The sequence below is a fragment of the Kogia breviceps genome, chromosome 17 (assembly GCF_026419965.1).
Source record: "Kogia breviceps isolate mKogBre1 chromosome 17, mKogBre1 haplotype 1, whole genome shotgun sequence".
Lineage (NCBI taxonomy): Eukaryota > Metazoa > Chordata > Mammalia > Artiodactyla > Physeteridae > Kogia > Kogia breviceps.
Genome location: NC_081326.1, coordinates 41,083,108 through 41,103,978, shown reverse-complemented (window position 1 = coordinate 41,103,978; position 20,871 = coordinate 41,083,108). Strand labels below are relative to the sequence as shown.

The following is a 20,871-nucleotide window of genomic DNA, read 5'->3' as shown; positions in this document are numbered from 1 at the left end:
TGAGAGGGGCCCTCCAGCTGCAGCCAGGCTGGGTTAAACCCCTGAGGAACCAATGCTGCCTCATGTGAATCACGCCAGCAGGCCCCAACCTGACAACTATTTTTGCCTCAGAAAAACCCAGTGTAGCCAAGAAGGCTAAGCCAGTTTCCTTGGAGCAGGGAATTTCCAGGCCCCTTCCCATCACACCCCAGCCTCACTTTCCAAACACAGCTTCCTCTGCACCACAGATGTCTTTCCCCAGCATTTTACAAATTGAGTGCAGGGAGAGGTTCAGCAGTTTGCCTTAAATGAAGGCACCGTATGACATGAACTTGAGTTGCGGGGACATAGCATACTGTAACTCCCTCTGGGAAATCACAGTGCCCCTGTTAGGCAACTAACTTTAACACGATTTAGGTCAAAACAAGCATCATTAAGTCAGGGTTAACTGCTTCCTTCGTGCTTTCTTGTAGCTCTTTAATGACAATGATAACCTTCTTGTCTTTTAGTTATTTGTCCACTTGTATGTCTCTCTGGTTGCTCTAACATCTTTGAAAGTACAGGCTAGCTTTTTTACCTCTGCATTTCTGCTGAGTCCCATGCAGTGCTATGAATGGAGTAAGTGCTCAGTAAATGTTTTTGGAATAAACTGATAGAATAATGAATGTCTAATAGTCTAGGGTGGGCCACTGTAAGCAGAACTTGGAAGAAGAGGCTACAGAGAGGCAAAACAAGTCATGTTTTTAATGGGCCAGAATCAGTTACAGGGTAACAAATCCCACTTTATTCAGCTGTTTCAGGCAGTCTGACAACAGACGACTGACTAGTCATCACTCCAAATAGATTTGGTCCTTTCTGACCGTTTATTCAGCGTCATATAAGCATGATCTGTTTGTACTTTCCTGCCCAGGGACCTTTCTTCATCCACACAAATCTTTAATTTTTTTTTTCTAGAGACGTATTTGTTTACTGCGGGAAAATAATTTAGAAACTGCTCATCTTGATTTGGAGTTTCGTGAAACCAAATACACTGCCAGTCTTAAATGACCAGTAAGAGGATCATCTCACAATAACATTGACAGTCTGTGGCCAGATGCCAATTTAGGACTCGCTTTTAACATCGGTGTCACCAAGCACCTCCTCTCATGCTGTGGGTAGAAGGCTTTGAATAGACTCTCAGGTTCTCCATTCCTCATCAGGTTTCCCTTTGCTTTATGGACGAACAGAAACACGTGGAAAAAAGGACTCGGACTGGCTCAAGAGTCAGCGTAAAGTGTGTTGGTGTCAGGCCCTAACTCTCCTCTGTAAATTTTACCCTTGGAGATTCTCTACCTTTCAGTTAGCTCATGCATCTCTCAATGTAGCTACATGTATCTGGGGGTCTGAGTGTGAGAGAAGGAGATGACTTTTCAGATAGTAATGCTGGCTCCCATAACATGGCAATTGCCAAATGAAGGGGAAGCGGGACAGAATCGTGTTGTTTCATGGTTAGCGAGACAAAATGTAGCTGTGAACTCAAGCTGAAGGTCTGCGTTCTGCAGCGATAATCCCGACAACGCGTGGAAACAGTGGGGAACCCTTCAGTTTGGCCATGCCCTGCGAAGCTTCGGGACACACCTGGGGCTGTTTCCTAAGACCCAAGTGTCATTCGTGGCTGAGTAAGGTAAACAAGCCCTGCAGATCTGGCAAGAGGAATGACACCTTCTCACATGTACTTATCAAGGGCCATCCAGAGAACCCAGCTGGGGGAACGAGAATTGGCAAAGATGACCTTTAGGAAAAGTGACGCCTGTTAAATTGCTAATTATTGACAGGGATTCATGAAGCATGAGAAGACAGAAGAATTAGACTTTCTTTTTAATTTAATTTAATTTATTTTTAATTGAAGTATAGATGATTTAGAATGTTGTATTAGTTTCTGGTATACAGAAAAGTGATTCAGTAATATACATATTCTTTCTCATATTCTTTTCCATTATGGTTTACCACAAGATATTGAATATTGTTCCCTGTGCTACGCAGTAGGTCCTTGTTTTCTATCTATTTTATATATAGTGGTTCTTTTTTTTTTTTTTTTTTTTTTTTTTTTGGCTGTACGCGGGCCTCTCACTGCTGTGGCTTCTCCCATTGCGGAGCACAGGCTCCGGACGCGCAGGCTCAGCAGCCATGGCTCACGGGCCCAGCCGCTCTGCGGCACGTGGGATCTTCCCGGACCGGGGCACAAACCTGCATCCCCTGCATCGGCAGGCAGACTCTCAACCACTGCGCCACCAGGGAAGCCCGAGTGGTTCTTAAAACTGAAGTATAGTTAATTTACAATGTTGCATTAGTTTCAGGTGTACAGCAAAGTGAGATACACACACACACATATTCTTTTTCAGATTCTTTTCCATTATAGGTTATTACAAGATATTGAGTATAGTTCCCTGTGCTATACAGTAGATCCTGGTTGGTTATCTATTTTATTTATAGCAGTTTGTACCTGCTAATCCCAAACTCCTAATTTATCCCTCCCTCTTCCCTTTTCCCCTTCGGTAACCATAAGTTTGTTTACTATGTCTGTGAGCCTGTTTCTGTTTTGTAGATAAGTTCATTTGTGTCATCTTTTAGATTCCACATAGAAGTAATACATATGATATTGGCCTTTCTCTTTCTGATTTACTTCACTTAATATGATAATCTCTAGGTCATTCCATATTGCTGCAAATGGCATTATTTCATTCTTTTTTATGGCCGAGTAGCATTCCATTGTGTATATATACCACATCTTTTTTATCCATTCATCTGTCGATGGACATTTAGGTTGCTTCTATGTCTTGGCTATTGGGAATAGTACTGCTATGAACATTGGGGTGCATGTATCTTTTCAAATTAGAATTTTCTCTGGATATATGCCCAGGAGTGGACTGCTGGATCATATAGCAATTCTATTTTTAGTTTTTTAAGGAACCTCCATACTGTTTTCCATAGGGGTTGCACCAATTTACATTCCCACCAACAGTGTAGGAAGGTTCCCTTTTTTCCACACCCTCTCCAGTATTTGTAGACTTTTTGATGATGGCCATTCTGACTGGAATGAGGTGGTGCCTCACTGTAGTTTTGATTTGCATTTCTCTGATGATTAGCGATGTTGAACATCTTTTTCTTTTTTTCTGGTGTTTTTTTTTTTTTTTTTTTTTTTTTTTGCGGTACGCGGGCCTCTCACTGCTGTGGCCTCTTGCGCAGGCCCAGCTGCTCCGCCGCACATGGGATCTTCCCGAACCGGGGCACGAACCCGAGACCCCTGCATCAGCAGGCGGACTCCCAACCACTGCGCCACCAGGGAAGCCCTGAACATCTTTTCATGGGCCTGTTGGTCACCTGTATGTTTTCTTTGGAGACATTAGACTTTCTTTTTATTAGTCCAGTCTTATTTGACTCCAGTAGGTGGGGATGGCACATGGAGCAGGAACATGGGCAGTGCTGGAGGCAGAGCATTAGGCTCAGAAACACTACATGGAAGCAGCCTAAGTGTCCATTAGGATTGGAATGGATAAAGAGGATGTGGTACATGTGTACAATGGAATATTACTCGGCCATAAAAAAGAATGGAGTAACGCCATTTGTAGCAACATGGATGGACATAGAGATTATCATACTGAGTGAAGTAAGTCAGACAGAGAAAGACAAATATCATATGATATCACTTATATGTGGAATCTAAAAAAGGGTACAAATGAACTTATCTACAAAACAGAAATAGAGTTACAGAAGTAGAGACAAACTTATGGTTACCAGGGGTAAGGGAGGGGGAGGGATAAATTGGGAGATTGGGATTGACATATACACACTACTATATATAAAATTGACAACAAATAAGAACCTACTGTATAGCACAGGGAACTCTACTCAATACTCTGTAATGACCTATATGGGAAAAGAATCTAAAAAAGAGTGGATGTATGTATATGTATAACTGGTTCACTTTGCTGTATACCTGAAACTAACACAACATTGTAAATCAACTACACTCCAATAAAAATTTTTTTAAAATTAAGAAAAAAAAGTGGGGAAAAGAAACCAGAACTTGTCAGGGAAGATGAGAGGGAAATGAGGTAAGGACAAAGGGAGGTCCCAGTGAGCCACATAGATAAGCAGGCAGGGAGTTCCTTAGGCAAACAAGTGAAGCCCTGACTCACTGATGGCTGAAATTCTGGTGGGAGTTACTGAAAGGAATCTAGGAGGCCAGGCAGAAAATCATTAGCAGAAAGTAATCATCTACTGCTTTCAACACTGAAAATTATACTGACCTGCACAAACCAGAAAGACCACAGAAGAAGCCAGAAGTTCTGCTCTGGGGCCTGAGGGCTCCTGAAGGTGGGGGGCTGCTGTCCCGGCCGACAGAGAGCTGCAACAGGGGTGGGGAATGGTCTGCGATGCTCTGGAGGAAATAAAAGTACCCCAGGGCTTTGTGTAGTTGAGAGAAGGGAGGTTCCTGTAGACAGAGGAGACGAGAAGGTCAGTACTGATGGGGGCCCAGCACCCTTCCTCCTTTTCATATAAAGACCCAGTTGTATTGTATTAAGGGCCCACCCTACTGCAGTATGACCTCATATCAACTAATTAAGTCTATTCCAAATAAGGTCACATTCTGAGGTACTAAGGGTCAGCATGTGGACATATTTTTTTGGTGGGAGGTTGCAGTTCAACCCATAATAGTTACTTCGGACAAGTGAGAGGTCAGCTAGCGGCCAAATGGCTGTTCTCTTGGAGAGCACGTTTCCCAAATTATGAGCAGAGCTAAGTAATTTGTTGTTTTCTATTCCAGTTTTAGCTTTTACTCTGGATTTCAGTTCAAGAACTGAAAGCATTCAACATTCTAGTGAGACATTTATTTACAACTTTAATTGGAAATGTTTCATGACTAGCCTTTAGATGTATTTATACTGGTAAGGCTAGGGGAAAAAAACCAGTCCATGTTGTTGCCTGTTACAACTTGTGCTGTATAATAAACTGAGCAATCAGATGAGAATATGGGCCCTCCCCTTATTCTCCCCCCACCACTTCTGTTACACACACACACACACACACACACACACTCACACACACACACTCACACTCAGTCACAAAGTTCTACAAGCAATCAGGGCCAACCACAGAGCTTTCACTCTGGTGGGGGCTGGGTAGGAACAGCATGGCAGTCTAAGCAGGAGGACAGGAGGACAGGTAGGTCCTGGAAGAGTCTGGGAGAGACAGCCAGGTGGACACCATGCATTCAGTCGCTCACATGTTCATTCAACACTCCTGCATTCAACAGCCATAGCAGCAGTTCCGTGACCATTAACTGAGTGCTACTCTGTGTGCCTGCATCCATCAGACGATAACGCCAGTAGTTCTCAGTAAGGGGTTCATTGGCAACCAGGAATGCTAAGGGAGGTGGAAGGTGAAGTAGAGAATGATCTAGATTATTCGATAAACTAGAATCAACCAGGACAGTGAGTGTGAGCCTTGGAGGAGATGGTGGTGGGTGGATGGCAGGGATGGTGGTAACAGATGGATTTATTGTCACAGCTGACAGTTACTTTAGGTGCTGGGATGAATCCATGCTGACGTCACGGTGTAGGTAGTCTTGGCTAATGGTTAAGCACTGCTTAATCACTGGGGCCCAATCTCTTGAGTTTGAACCCAGCTTGACCCCTTACCTGCTCTGTTAGTTTGCTAGGGCTGTCATTACAAAATACCACACGCTTGGTGTCTTCAACAACAGAAATTTATTTTCTCCCAGTTCTGGAGGCTGGAAGTCCAAGGTAAAGGTGCAGTGGGTTTGGTTTCTCCTGAGCCCTCTTTCTTTGGCTTGCAGATGGCCACCTTCTCTCAGTGTCCTCACCTGATCTTTTCTCTGTGTGCACGAATCCTTAGTGCCTCTTTATGTCCAGATTTCTTCTTCTTGTACAGACACCAGTCAGACTGCGTTAGGATTCATCCTAATAGCCTCATTTTAACTTAGTCACGTCTTTAAAGGTCTTATCTCCACCTAGAGGGGTGGGATAGGGAGGGTGGGAGGGAGACGCAAGAGGGAGGGGAGATGGGGATATATGTGTATGTATAGCTCTGATTCACTTTGTTATAAAGCAGAAACTAACACAACATTGTAAAGCAATTATACTCCAATAAAGATATTTAAAAAAATAAAGGTCTTCTCTCCGAACAGTCACATTCTGAGGTACTGGGAGTTAGGACTCAACGTATGCATTTTGGCGGGTGTAGGGGGCATGGGAGGACACAATTCGGCTTCTAACACCTGTTGTCCAGTATTGGCAGATTACTTTCTCTCTCCAAGCCTTAACTTACCTTCTGTACAACCGGAAAGATGTTAACAACTAACACGTGTCAAACACTTCCTATGTTTTAAATATTTTACATTCATTATCTCATTTAATCCTCACAATAGCCATATAAAGTTGGTGTTATTATAATACCAAATAAAAATATGGGATGCCCAGTTAAATGTGAATATCAGATAAACGATAATTTTTTTTAGTGTAAGTATGTCCTGTGCAATATTTGAGACATACTTACACTAAAAGTTTCTCATTGTTTATCTGAGATCCAAATTTAGTCAATTGTCCTGTAATTTATCTGGCGGCGTTCTCCCTTGGAGCCAGAAGAGTAACCAGGGTCAGGACTGCTCCTTTGGGAGAAGGCCTGCTAATCTCTCCTCTACCATTTAAAGCTCTCTTCTCTACTGTGGCAGCAGAAGGAGGCCTCCCAGGAAGGCAGCCTAGACCAGCCTGGTTGCTGATTTTGAAAGGAATTTACTTTCTCCCTCTCTCTTTAGTTGCTTCTCCTCTGATACTGCCTAGTGTGGCTTAAATAAGCTTTTCCCTGCACTGCAATCCTAATACCAGAGACTCAAATATGAGTCTGGGGGAAAATGGCCTGCTTTGGTTCAGTGTGACTGGGACCTACCTAGCACAGAAAAGAAGGACTCCTCCATATGACCTAGCTTTGTTCATCTAAGCCCTTCACTAAGTTTTGAGCTCAAATCTTCAGCCAAGAGTAGAGTGCTATTTGCCTTACTTTGCTCTTCTTCATCCAGAGGCTTAGATCTCCTCTGGGGACTTTGAGTGGAGTGTTGAGGAAGATTACTCAAAACTTGGAAAGCAAAAGGATTATTTCCTGACCTTGTAATGTCATCTAAGGCCATGTTACCAAAAGTGTGGTTTGTTGACTAAGAGCGACACCTGTGAACTTGTTAAAATGCAAATTCTCTGGCCCAGCCCAAGACCTATTAAATCAGAATTTGTGGGGGCAGGGTCCAGAAATCTGTATTTTCATATAATCTGGGAAGCATTGGTCTAGAGAAGCTTGCCTGGGGTCCTCTCACTCTTTTGGGGAATGCAACATAGTTTATACCACTGATTTGGCCTCAGACCTTTTACAGTACTGGTGAGATGATGATGATTTTTCTTCTGTCCAATAGAGAAGATAACCCTAAATATTACAGTTTTGCTGCTCTCTTGGATATTAACCAGTTTTGTAACTGGATTTGCAATCTTACCTCAGCCCTCTTTTCACCCCCCACTCACTGCACAAGTCCTGTTTTCTCATATCCTCCTTTGATACAGTATTGTCATCCTGCTAACCAGGATGACATTAATGAATTGAATAAAACTATGATATGGGCTTACTCATTTATCTGTATGAAAATTAGGTTTTTAATATTCCGAGAATGATACTCTAACACAAGAATAACCAAGAGAAGACAGGATTCATCTCTTCTTCAGACTCCTGGCTAAATACTGGCATAACGCTCTCTGTCTCAATCAGGGTCTACTTGTTACAAACAACAGAAGCCAACCTGAATAATCGAAACGAAGAAGGGACTTGGGCTGCCCTGGTGGCGCAGTGGTTGAGAGTCCGCCTGCCGATGCGGGGGACAGGGGTTCGTGCCCCGGTCCGGGAAGATCCCACATGCCACGGAGCGGCTGGGCCCGTGAGCCATGGCCGCTGCTGAGCCTGCGCGTCCGGAGCCTGTGCTCCGCAACGGGAGAGGCCACAACGGTGAGAGGCCCGCGTACCGCAAAAAAACGACAACAAAAAACAAACGAAAAAAGGAGGGACTTATTGGAAGCCTGTAGGAGTCTCATGAGACTCATTTGCAGGAAGTATAGCAAAGCTTCCAAGGGAGTGGAAAACTGTCAGTTAGTCTCAGGTTCTTTCACTCCAAACGCTCTCTGGCCCCTGATTTTCTCCAGGAATGAACACTGCTTTCTGGCTTCTTTATATACTGGTTATATATTGGTTTCCCTGTTTACTTATCCGCATGAACGTGGCTTAAAATGGATCTGAATGATCTTCCAGCCCCAGAAACTGATTTGGCCCTGACAGACCAGTACATCAGCTGGGTTTCAATCACATGCCCGCCTGCTGGGGTAGGGGGAAGGATTAAGACTTCAGCTCTCACATCCACAAGAAGCTGAGATTAGAGCATATATATTCTGAAAAAAGCACCAGTGGGCAAGGATGGTGAATTTACCTCTGATACGCTAGCCTTTAATAAGACTGTATTAGTGATCAAGGAAAGAGAGATGATGAAAGAGGTGTTCTTTCCAGGGTTTCCTCCCTTGGACATGTGAATGGTCTTGGGATCAATTTGGCTCAATACACTGAGGCCTAACAAATAGAAAAGCCTCTTGGCCTCTGAAATGGGCAGAGTGAAAGCTGAATAAAGAGAGACTGATTTTTAATTAAAACTTTTTGATATGGAACCTAATAAAAATCTTATTTTTAGGGGTTGTACACTTACTTAATTAACCTTTGAGAAAATCATATCATATTGGCATGCATTTTCAGCCCAAACATTTAACTTAGGATAACACCAGCTACTGTAACAAATAAATCCCTAAATTTCATTGGCTTAGCACAGTAGAAGTTTATTTTCCACCCTCAGCAGTGTAAATATAAAGCAGGTATTCCTGGTCAGTGGGTAGGAATCCTTTAGTTTATTTAAATCTTTAAAAATTTTTGTCAGTAATGGTTTGTACATCTTTTGCTAAATGTATAGATTTTGGGGGATTTTGATACTGTCGTAAGAGTTATCTTTTGAAAAAATTCCATTTTCTAATACTTTGTTGCCAGTGTATTTGGAAATATAATTTTTAAAATATTGACATTGATATATATATAATATATTTAATAATTTCTAAGTACTTTCTTTTGTGTTTTCTATGTATACAATTATATAGTCAAAATAATGTTATTTCTTCCTTTCTAATTGTTATGCCTTTTACTTCTTTTTCTTTTCTTACTGCACTGGCTAGGTCCTCCAGTATGATGTTTTATGGCTGAGATGTCAGCAGATGTCCTTGTTAATTACAAGTCTCCGGGAGAGGCTTCCACTACTTTACCATTAGGTATTGTTATCAGTCAGGGTCAGTTAGAATACAGAAACCATATTAGTTATTTTAAGAAAGAGAATTTAATTTAAAGAATTATCATCCATGTTTTGGGGAAGAGAAAAGGCAAAGAGATGACATTGAGTATCACAGAGATTGTAACCACCGGAAGCAGCTACTGCCCTGGTGCTAGGAAAACAAAGGAAAGGGGTTGATATTAGTAAAACTTAAAAGCTTAGATGAGAGACTCCATGGATTTGGGTTGCAGTCCTCTGGGGACAGGACATTGCCTGACCAGTGCCTGAGGCCCTTGGAGCTGAAGGTGCTTCTGAAGAGGGCCCCTTGGAGCTGGTTTCAGAGCTGTGAGGAGGGGACAACAGGGCTGGCATTGTTATCTCTGACGGGGCATGGTGAGACAGATTCCGAAGTATGAAAAAGCTGCAAACTGGAAACAACTGCTGGTCTTGGAAACAACTGCCACTTCCAGGATGAAGAACTTTGGATGCATTAACACAAACAAGTGCGAAGAAAACAGGAAAGCCCCTTCTTCCTCCTCCAGCTTTGCAGCCTCTGTCTCATGTTCCCTAAAGCCTAACAGGAAGCTTGCTGGCAAAGCAAAAATGTGAACTGCAGAGTGCCAGCTCCCAAAACACAAAATGAGGTAAAAAAAAGGGTGGGTTTGAAACTTAATAATTATCAAATAGCTTAATAATCTAAAAATAATTGTGGCACTTGCTGTAAGTTTTTTGCATATACCTTTATCGGGTAAACCCACTTTACAGGAAATGTACATCTATGCCTAGTTCTGAAGAGTATTTATAGTGAATGAGTGTTGATTTTTATTAAATGCTTTCTCTGTACCTATTGAAAGAAATGTATAATTTTCCCCTGTATTCTGTTTGTTTAGTGAATTACAGAGATTGATTTGGAATGTTAAATAAACCTTCCATTCCTGAAATAAGTCTCACTTGACTATGTTAGATTATACATTTTACCTTTTGCTGGATTGGATTTGCTAATACTGTGTTAGTATCACAAGAGTGATTTTGTCTGAAATTGTTCTCTGTCTGCTTTGGTATCAAGGTTATGCTGTGCTCATGACACAAGTTGTGATGTATACACTATTTTTTTTTTTACTATCTGGACGAGTATGTATAAAATTAGTGTTATTTTTAAATGTTTGGAAATATTTATTGGTGAAGCTCTCTGGGCCTAGTGTTGTGTGTATGTGTGTGTGTGTGTATGTGTGTGTTTTAGCAGGAAGGTTATTATTATGGACTCAGTTTCTTTAATAAATACAGGAATATTTGTATTTCTATTCTTGTATTTCTACAAGAATATAATACAATAGAACACGATACAATACAATATAATACAATTCTTGTATTGGGGGTCAGTTCCCAGTTAAAAATTTCAAAGACTTTGTCCATTCTATCCAAATTTTCACTTGTATTGGCATAAAGTTGTTCATAATTTGCTCTCACTATCTTTTAAATATCTGCAAGATCTGTAGTGATGTCTTTCTTTTCATTCTTGATACTGGTAATTTGTGTTTTCTCTTTTTTTTCTCTCTCAATACTGCTAGGGGTTTATAGAGTTCGTAAACTTAAATTCGAAGAATCAACTTTTGTCTCTGTACTTTTTCTCTATTCTGTATTTGTTTTCTATTTCATTAATTTCTGCTCTTTTTATTTTTTTATTTTTTTAAACATCTTTATTGGAGTATAACTGTTTTACAATAGTGTGTTAGTTTTTCCTTTACAACAAAGTGAATCAGTTATACATATACATATGTTCCCATATCTCTTCCCTCTTGCATCACCCTCTCTCTTAATTTCTGCTCTTGATGACTGAAAATTTTTTTGAGATAGATATTTAGAACATTAAATTTCAGCTTTCTTTTCTAATACATGCATTTTAAAGTATATATTTTTCTTTAAATACAGCTTTAGCTGCATCTCACAAGTTTTGATATATTGTACTTTTATTATTAATCAGTTAGAAGTTATTTTCCAGTTTCCATTTTTATCTCTCCTTGACCCCATGGGTTATTTATAAATATATTTAAAATTTTTGAAATATATAAAGATATTCTAATTATATTTTTGTTATTAGTTTATAGCTTGCTTTGGCTGCAGTCAGAAAATATACTTTGTATACTTCAGTTCTTCAAAATTTATTGAGATTTGCCTTTCAGCCCAGCTTATGGTCAATTTGGGTAAATGTTATGTATACTCTGAAGCTCTGGGATGGAGTGTTCTAAATGTAACAATTTGGTCAGATTAGTTAATTGTGTTGTTCAAATCTTTCATATTTTTACTGATTCATTGTCTGTTTGTTCTATCAGTTACTAAAAGAGATGTATTAAAGCACCTCAGTGTGATTGTGAATTTTAAAATTTATCCTTGAGGTTTTAAAATTTGCTTTCTATATTTCGAGGCTATGTTATTAGATGCATTCAAATTTGGGATTGCTACATCTTTTTAGTGGATTGACATTTTTATCATTATAAAATGTCCCTATTCACCTCTAGTAATCTTTTTGCCTTAAAGTTTAACATTGTTTGACAAGAAAAGAACTACATTTGCCTTATTTATTTACTTATAGTTTAGTGTTTGTGTAGTGTATCTTTTTCTGTGCTTTTACTCTCAAATTTTTAGTCCACTTAATGTGTGTCTCATCATCAGCATGTAATTGTTTCTTTTTACAATAGTGTTTTATTTTTTCAATAAAATATTTTATATATTCATAATTAATGTAATTATTGATATATTTGTATTATTTGTCCTGTGTATCTTACTATTTGTTCTCAATATGTATTATCTATTTTTACTATTCTATTTACAATTACCCTATAGATGACAACATGTGAACTTGAGTTACAAGGGTGCATTCTAAAGGAGTACTTTTACCACTTTTCAGAGAATGCAGGAATCTTAGTACACTTTAATTATTTTTAACTGTTTTTACTTTTGCTATATTTTGTCATGCATTTTAATTATACATATATTTAAAATGGAAAAAAAGCATCATTGTTATTATTTTTTACAGTTAATTTTTCTTCAGATTTATCCATATAGTTACCTTTCTCACTGATACTCATTCTTTCCTATATTTGCAGGTTTCAGCTAAGATAAAATTTCTGCCTCAATAACTCTCTTTAGTGTTTCTTTTAGAGTGATCTGCTGGTGACAAACTCTCTCACTCTCTCACTCTCTCTCTCTCTCTCTCTGGAAATGTTTATATCTTGCTTTCATTTTTGAAGGAGATTTTCACTGGATATTGGCAGTTATTTTCATTCAACATTTTAAAGATGTCATTGCATTGCCTTCTGACTTCCATTATTTCTTTTCAGTAGTTAGTTGCCAGTATTACCTTTGAAAGTGATGTGTCTTTTTTCCCTGGGTGGTTTTAAGATATCCTATTTGCTTTTGGTTTTCATAGTTTTCCTATGATGTGCTTAGGCATGGCTTTCTTTATATTTATGCTACTTGGAATTTGTAGAGCTTTAAAAATCTGTGGTTTGATGACTTGAATTTGTTTCAAATGGTGCTGTCATTATCTCTGTGAGTACTGCTTTGTTCTATCTTCTTCTGGGAGGTACCTTACAGTGTTGACTTTTTATCACATCCCATGTTTCTTAGCTTCTTTTAGTAATTATTTACACTTTTTCCTAGTTGTACTTCAGTAATATATTTTCTACTGACCTATCATTCATTTACTGATCCTCTATTTTGCTATCTCTAGCCTGCTGTTATATCCATCACTGGGTTTTTATTTTCAGTTATTGTACCTTTTAGTTCTAAAATTATCATTTGACCCTTTTTTATAGATTTGAATTCTCTGGTCAAATTTTCCTTTTGTTGTCTATTTTCATGAAGTATTAAACATGGTTAGTGTAAAGTCTATATCTGATAATTCTAATACTTGTAGCGTTTGAATCCTAAAAGTTCTGCTTGGCTTTTCACCTCTTAGCTGTTGCTTTGTATCTGATGTGTCTTGAGAATCAGAAAATTCCTCAATGAGAAAAGCCACACAGACAGAATATTAGGCCCACTTATCTGTAGTTTCCTTTTATCCAGTATCTTAAGACTTCAGGTACTGACTTTGGGTCACCTAAAACTCCAACTTTTATTTCTGCAGCCCCATGGAACTACCAAAAGCTCTGAGAAGTTACTTTCTGCTTGGCCTCTTGACCCCACTTTATTTACAAATTGTCAGTGGAGAAGGTTAGGCTCACTGAAGTGTCCTTCTCCTCTCTCTGGGGTCTTGGCCAATCAGCTTTTGGTTGCCTTGATTGATTGCTGATATCTTTAAGCAGCTGTTTTTCAACATTTTATTCAGCATTCATAATTGTTCGTAGCAGGAGAAATGGTCTGATAAAGGATACTCCATCATAGTTGGAAGTCCTCTCTAGTCCATTTTTCAAAGATTAATATTTTTTGTTTATATAACTGAAGGTTCAAATCAATGATGAAATTTTTGATGTATATCTCCAGACATGACAACTTTAGATGTAATAAAACAATATGTGCCACAGGATCCCCTTTGTTTTGTTGGGGATTTAATGACTGCACAGAGTTTTATGCTACTTAGAAAATGGCAGAGATGATTTTTTATCAGGAGACCATTTCCTAAATTGCATTGGGGAACATAAGTGTTCTGCACAGTTTTAACAGGTGTTCTGTAGGAAAAGATTTTTTGGTTAAATTAATTTGGAAAGTTATAGTTAAAAAGAATTCTTACTTCACAATGTCTCTGAGCCTTGGTTATGCTATATGCCTTCTAAGTCTACGAAAGAGAGTTAACGGCATGCAGAATTTCCTAAACTTATTTGATCAAAGAACCCTTTGGGGAGCAACTCATGGAGAAACTATTATTGCAGATATTATAGTTTGGAAGACACTGGTTTAAGAGGAAAGAAGGCTAAGGTAGAAGTTAGACATCTCTGATTCTGACATTTATTAGCTGTGTGATCTGCTATATGACTTTGCATCTCTGATCATTAGTTTCCTCATGTGTGAAATGAAAAGGCTTTATTTGAGATAACTAAAGTCTAAGCTTTTCTCTTCTATGACATTGCCAAGCATATTGCTAGTATCACACAATATTATCCCCACCTCCAACTCTCATTAGTTCCTATTTCTTTATGCTTAATGATAAAGCCCTTGAAGTGGTGGTTTAATTATTGAAACGTGTTTACCATCTTTGAATTTGAGTCAAATCACTGAACTGAAGAGGTAATGCTAAACCATCTCTGACCTCCTCAGGTATTCAGTACAGGAACTGTAAAAACACAAGACGATGTGGTTTTACTTATTAAGAGAACAATAGGGCTTATGGTGTTTTGTGTAGAGTTGCTGAACCTGGTGAACTTAATGTTTGTTTGTTTTTTTCATGGATTCACAGAATAAGGAGACTCCAGAAAACTCCGGGTATGTTCAAGGCAGAGAACTAAAGGGCCAACTGGTCTCTTCCTTTCTCTCACCCTAGACCGAAGAGGAAATTACTTGTCTCAAAACTTGGTGCTAATCAGGGGAGAAAGAAATCCACTCAGAATTTTTAGCCATAAACTGGGCCTCATACTAATTTGAAGCCTGAATTCATATGGAACTGGCAACTCAAAAACATTGAACCAAGAATTTAATTTACAGTTAGGCTTAAAATAACAGAGCCTCCGGGAGCACGACAGACACCGATGTAAACCACCTCTGCAGGAACCCATCTTCATCCCAGATCCCCCCAACATTTTCGGAGATAAATTTCCAAGAAAAATGAGCAACTTATAGTAAAAATCATGAGTATATAAGGCACCAGAAGAAAAAGAAAAGACTGTAGAAACAGACCTATAAATAATTTAGATATTCTTAACTATGGTTAATATATTTAAAGAAGTGAGAGACAACTTTGAAAATATGAGTATTGGAGAGAATCTATAAAGAATAGGCAAGCAAATTTGAAACAATAAAATACAACTCAAAATGATAAATACAATAATTGAAATTAACATGAATTATATGTGTTTATTAATATATTAGATACAGCGGAACAGAATTAATGAACTGGAAGATGAGAGAAATTATCAGAGACAGACAAAGAGATGGAAAAGATAAAAGAGAGGTTAAAGATTATGGAGGATGGAATTAAAATGACTAGAAATAAATTCAAATATATCAGCAATTATAATACATGAGAAAAAGACAAATATGATCACACTGAACGGGAAATAACATCCAGTTTATCCTATTTACATGAGACATATAAAAGCCTAAGGACACAGAAAGATTGATAGAAAAAAGATGGTGTGATAGATTGAATATTTGCTTCTAATTCTTCACCTTTCCCTCCATCTCCCTTTTCCTGGTCTTATTATGGGTACAGTATACTTCCCTACACTTTGACTTTGGACTTGTAATGTGACTTTCATTGACCAGTGGTCTATGGAGAGAAGTGATAATGTGCCAATTCTAAGCTTAGGCTGTAAGGGGCTTTACTAGTGTCCATTTGTGCTCTTGTATTCCTGCCCTTGCCATGAGAAGAATGGGCCCTGGCTAGCCCACTGGTCCAAGGTAGATGAGACGTGGAGCAGAACCACCATAGTCAATCCAATCCACACATCTGCATTGAGAAGCATATCTAATCCCAGACCGGGTCAGCTAAATTCCAGATCAGCAGACATATGAGCAATAATAAAGGATTACTGTTTTAAGCCACCAGGTTTTGGGGTAGCTTGTTATCCAGCAATACCGAAAAGATGCATTAGTCAAATGCGAAGTAAAATAAAATTGGCCTAGCTATATTAATATCAAAATAAATCACAGGCAAAGAGTATTTCTAGTGAAAGAATTTATTTTATAGAAGGTTCAATTCAACAGAAAGATAAAATAATCCCAAGATTATATGGACTTAATAATGTGGCCTCAAAATAGATAAAGTAAAAATTTACAGAACTACAAGGGAAAATAGGCAAATCCACTATCCTAAGGGGATAATAAGACAAGCAGACTAAAAAATATCATTAAGGATGAATAAGATTTGCATAATACAATGAACATGTTTTACTTAATCATAGATCATTTCCATAAAACCACCTCAATCAGCTATAAAAAAACTCATTTTTTTTAGAGACAAAGAACATCAGTGAAAATCAACCAGTATTAGTCTACAAATCAAGGCTTAATTCTAAATGAATTTTATCATATAGGTCATATTCTCTAACCACAGCTTAATTAAGCTACAAATAAAAAACAAAAATATGACTAAAATTTTCCAATTATTTAGAAATTAAAAGGCATACTTCTAAACATTCCAAGGCCAAAGGAGAAATAACTAGGAGAATTAAAAGAGTGTTAGAATGGAATTGTACTGAAGATATTACTTATCAAAAATTTTAGATTTCCACTAAGGCTATATTTAGAGGGACATTTATAGTCTAAAGAACAGTCAGACAAGAATTATGGTAGAAAACTAATGAACTAAGTATCCTTAGAAAAGAGCAGTAAAATAAACTCAAAAAAAGTAGAAGAAAATAACACAAGATTGAAGCAGAAAATGAACACATAATAAAGAAGACCTGCAAAGCCAAAGTTTTTTTTTAAAGGCTAATAAAATTGAAGCCCTCTGCAAAATTAATGAAAAAGAGAGAGAGAGAAGAGGCACAAATTAACAACATTAGAAATATAAAAGATATGACTATAGATGCTGCATATATTAAAAAGAAAATATGGTCTTTTGAACAACCTAATGCCAATAAATTGGAAAATTTAGATAAAATTGACAAATCCTAGAAAAATATAACTGACCAAAACTGATTCAAGAGGAAATAAAAATATAATAATAAAAAATTTTTATAATAAATAAAATTGTTTTATAATAAAAATATTCAATCAGCAATATGAAATATTCCCACAAAATAATATTTTTTCACAGTTTACTGTGTTTTTAAAAACAATTTTACAGTTTTACTAAGTGCTATCAAACATTCAAGGAATAATCTCGATTTTATAAAAATTATTTCAGAATATGAGTCTAGCATAATCATAATACCAAACTTAGTAAGAATAGTACAAGAAAAGCCAATTACAGTCTAGTGTCATTTATGAACATGGGTGCAAACATCTACAATAAAAATATTAGCAAACTGAATTCAGCGGTGTAGGAATATAATATGTCAGTAAGTTGGATTCATCCCAAAGATGTAAAGTTAAACATTAGAAAATCAATTAATATGATTAACTGCATTAATAAATTAAAGGGGGATGGGAATTCCCTGGCGGTCCAGTGGTTAGGACTCAGTGCTTTCACTGCAGTGGCCCCTGTTCAGTCCCTGGTCGGGGACTAGGATCCTGCAAGCCACATGGCACGGTCAAAAAAAAAAATTGAAGGGGGAAAAGTATACAATTAATAGTTACAGAAAATGGATTGCTAAAATTCAACGTGTTCATATATAAACTCTTAGCAACTAGGAAGAATGCTCAATAGGAAGAACCCTCATTAACTTCAAAAATATCTACCAAAGCATTCCAACAGCAAATATCATAAAAAATGGAGAAGTACTAAAAATATTCCCTTTAATATCAGAAATAAGACTAGAGGGCTTACCATCTCCATTTCTATTTCATGCTGTAGTAGTAGTCCTAACTAGTTTAATAAAGAAATAAGATTGGAATGCAAGAGTCCTAGTAAAAGAATTAAAAATCGCGTAGAAAATCCAAAGGCATCTGCAGATAAATTATTAGACTTAATAAGAAAGTTTAGTAAAGTGGCTGGATAAACAACCAACAAAAACAAGAACAACAATGCAACTGAATTTTTATCTATCAGCAATACATTTAAAAAAATGAAATAAAAAAATCATAGTAGCCTCCAGAAATGAGATACCTAGAAATAGATACAAAAATATATATACAAAGCTTTTATGGAAACTATAATAAAAATGTATTGAAAATAGTTAAAAGACCTGAAAATGGATATGGATATGAATACACATACACAGGAGACCAGCTTGGGTCTGGGTGTCATCCTAGCAAGGACAGATATGATAGTATCCCCAAGCAAGACCACTGAATACATTATAGGTGTGCAAAATAAGGACCGCTGGGTTCTTGACTTTCTTCCAGGGAGAAACTTGGACAGCAGAGAGACTCTGTGACCTTTGAGGGGGAAGCTTTGAGAAGTTAAACAACTCATTTATATTGTTGTTTCAGCCTCTGGGCTATGCAAATCCTAAAGCCTTACAGAATATTAGGCAGCATCCTGGCTTTAAAACTGACCGGAGAAAAGTGGCTCTCTCCTTTCTAAAGAGAGAAAGAGACGATTGGTCTTGGACAAATAGAAAATGATTTTGCAAGATATATTTTATGGTAATAACAGACCCCTTAGCTTTACGGTTTGCTATAACAAGGCTGAATTCCTTGCGACATGCTTCAAAACTTGAAGGCTTAGTCTTTATCTTCAATTACTGTCAGACGAGGCTTCATCAGGCTTCGGGTGCTTTGCTTCAAGCCAAGCCATCCACTGGAAAAAAAAAATCATACTGCAGGAATGAAAAGGGGGCTAGCACAACTACTAATTTAGTGAAATGTGGCCATCGTCACAGGAGAACACAAACCTGGTTAAGGCGGGCGTGAAAGTCGTCTTGTGCCCTTACGTCCTTTCCCTATGTAGAATTTATCAGTGTGTTATTATTACCCATGGAAAATCAATGGGAAGAAAGCCAGGAGCCCAAAGCCCATTCAGACGAATCATCTCAGCACGTTTAATCACATGACTGTCAGCCTTGGTGTAATCACAGCCAGCCCAGGTGGTAAATGGCATTTCAAAAATGCTGTCAGGTCCTGCCTTTCCCCAGCCTCTGGCTTGCTTTCTTCTACAGCTGAGATAATTTGACCCACACCAGCAGGTTCAGCCCCATAGTAGCTTCCAGGAAAAGGACTGCAAATATGCTTACCACTACTCCCTACTTCCCTTTCTGACACAGGCACCATTAATGGACCATCACCCTTCATTTTTGCTAAGCCCAGACAGCTGCAGCCTTAGAATCCCACTTGACTCAGTGTTCCAGGCAGCTCTACCCAATGGCCCCTCGGCCATTGGCATGCAGGCAGGAACATATTTGGCTTCCCTGCTCTTGGACCAGTTGGGTGTAGAAGACCGTAAAGAGAGCCAACCTAGGACTCTAGCTCCACATGCAGTCACCCATGCTGCTTAGTCTGTCCTTGACTTTTTATTCCTATTCTTACAGCTGGGCTCTGCTTCATGCATCTATCCATCTATCCACCCATCCATCTATCCAACAAATATTGCTTGAGGGCCTCCTGTAGATCAGATACTATTCTAAACCCAAAAGATACAGTGTTTATATCATATTTTATGTTTATTGATAATATGTTTATATTATTTACAATATAATACACTTATATATATTTATATACTTATTTTACATTACATTTATATAATTATATATTTATATTATAATGGAGCCTTTATTTTAATGGTGGAGATATTATAAACAAACAACCAAACAAATCAGATGGTAATAAATGCCAAGAAGAAAATTAAAGCAGGAGGTGGGTATACACATCTGTCAAAGGAACTTGAGGTGGGGGAAGTAAATTTAGAAGAAAAATGGTGGCGGGTGGCGTGAAAATAGGATGAAGTAGGACGGCCAAGGTGCACCCCTCCCAGGTAGCAGCCATGTGTGAGCGCACCTGTGTGAAGAAGTGGCACAGGACGATGGCTGGGAAGGAGGGTCCAGGTTGTGCAGGATGATAGGAAATCATTTAACTAATATTCCTCTTAGGTTTCAGATGAGTTTTAGAGAGGCTGCATAACTTGTCTAAGCTGTACTAGTTAAGGTAGAAATGTATTTCTTGCTCACCTGAAATCCAGAGCAGGTGTTCCTGACTGGCCGGGCCTTTCCTCCAAGTAGGGATTCAGAGGCCCTATCCATCTTAGAGTGTTCCCTCTCAATACCAAGGTCACTTCAAGGCGGTGGCAGAATGGAGGACTGGGCGTGGGAAATGTTAAGGTACCAATCCAAATGGCTTCCATTCACGGGCAAGAACGCAGTCCCATGGCCGCAACTAACTGCAAGGGACATGTGCTCAGAAAGAAGAGAGTCAGGTCTGGAATCCACCAGCAGTCTTCTCCAGTTACGTAGTGGCTGGACCAGGATTCGAACCCAGGTCTGCCTGCCAGAGTCAACCTTTCTTATCGCTGCCCTCTTCTGTCCCCCTGATGCGAGCTGTCCTTTCGCTCCCGTCTGAAGGCCTGCCTCTTGCCCCTGCAGAAAGCCTTCATTCAGCCCCACTGCCTGCCTGTGTTTAAGTGCTGTCTATTTTGAGATGCCTTTTCCCGGTGCTTTGGCCATGCATCAGTGTTGACTCCCCTGTTGTCTGGGTCTAGTCCTCCACCTGCCGAGGGTCTGCCTGCTACACTGGACCTGCACCCACAGTCCCTCTGCCTCAGCGTCTGCTGCACCCCAATGTGCAGGCTTCTTCCAATATTGTTTGGT

The 20,871-nt window shown here is 38.6% G+C and overlaps 2 long non-coding RNA genes across 5 annotated transcripts in view; one reads left to right on the top strand and one right to left on the bottom strand.

The window, feature by feature from the left end:
• The window catches only part of LOC136792853 (uncharacterized), a 198,519-nt gene extending 186,403 nt beyond the window's left edge, over positions 1-12,116 (top strand). For 3 of the 4 annotated variants that reach the window (XR_010837371.1, XR_010837373.1, XR_010837372.1), the window contains 2 exons: positions 7,789-8,022; positions 9,282-10,354. This is a non-coding gene — a long non-coding RNA (uncharacterized lncRNA). Of the gene's footprint in view, positions 1-7,788; positions 8,023-9,281 lie in introns of all 4 variants that reach the window. The other variant, XR_010837370.1, reaches the window with a different exon arrangement.
• LOC131743660 (uncharacterized) overlaps positions 1-20,871 on the bottom strand; it is a 68,248-nt gene that overhangs the window by 13,382 nt on the left and 33,995 nt on the right. Inside the window, exon 4 of the long non-coding RNA XR_010837374.1 lies at positions 4,269-4,453. This is a non-coding gene — a long non-coding RNA (uncharacterized lncRNA). The remainder of the gene's footprint in view (positions 1-4,268; positions 4,454-20,871) is intronic.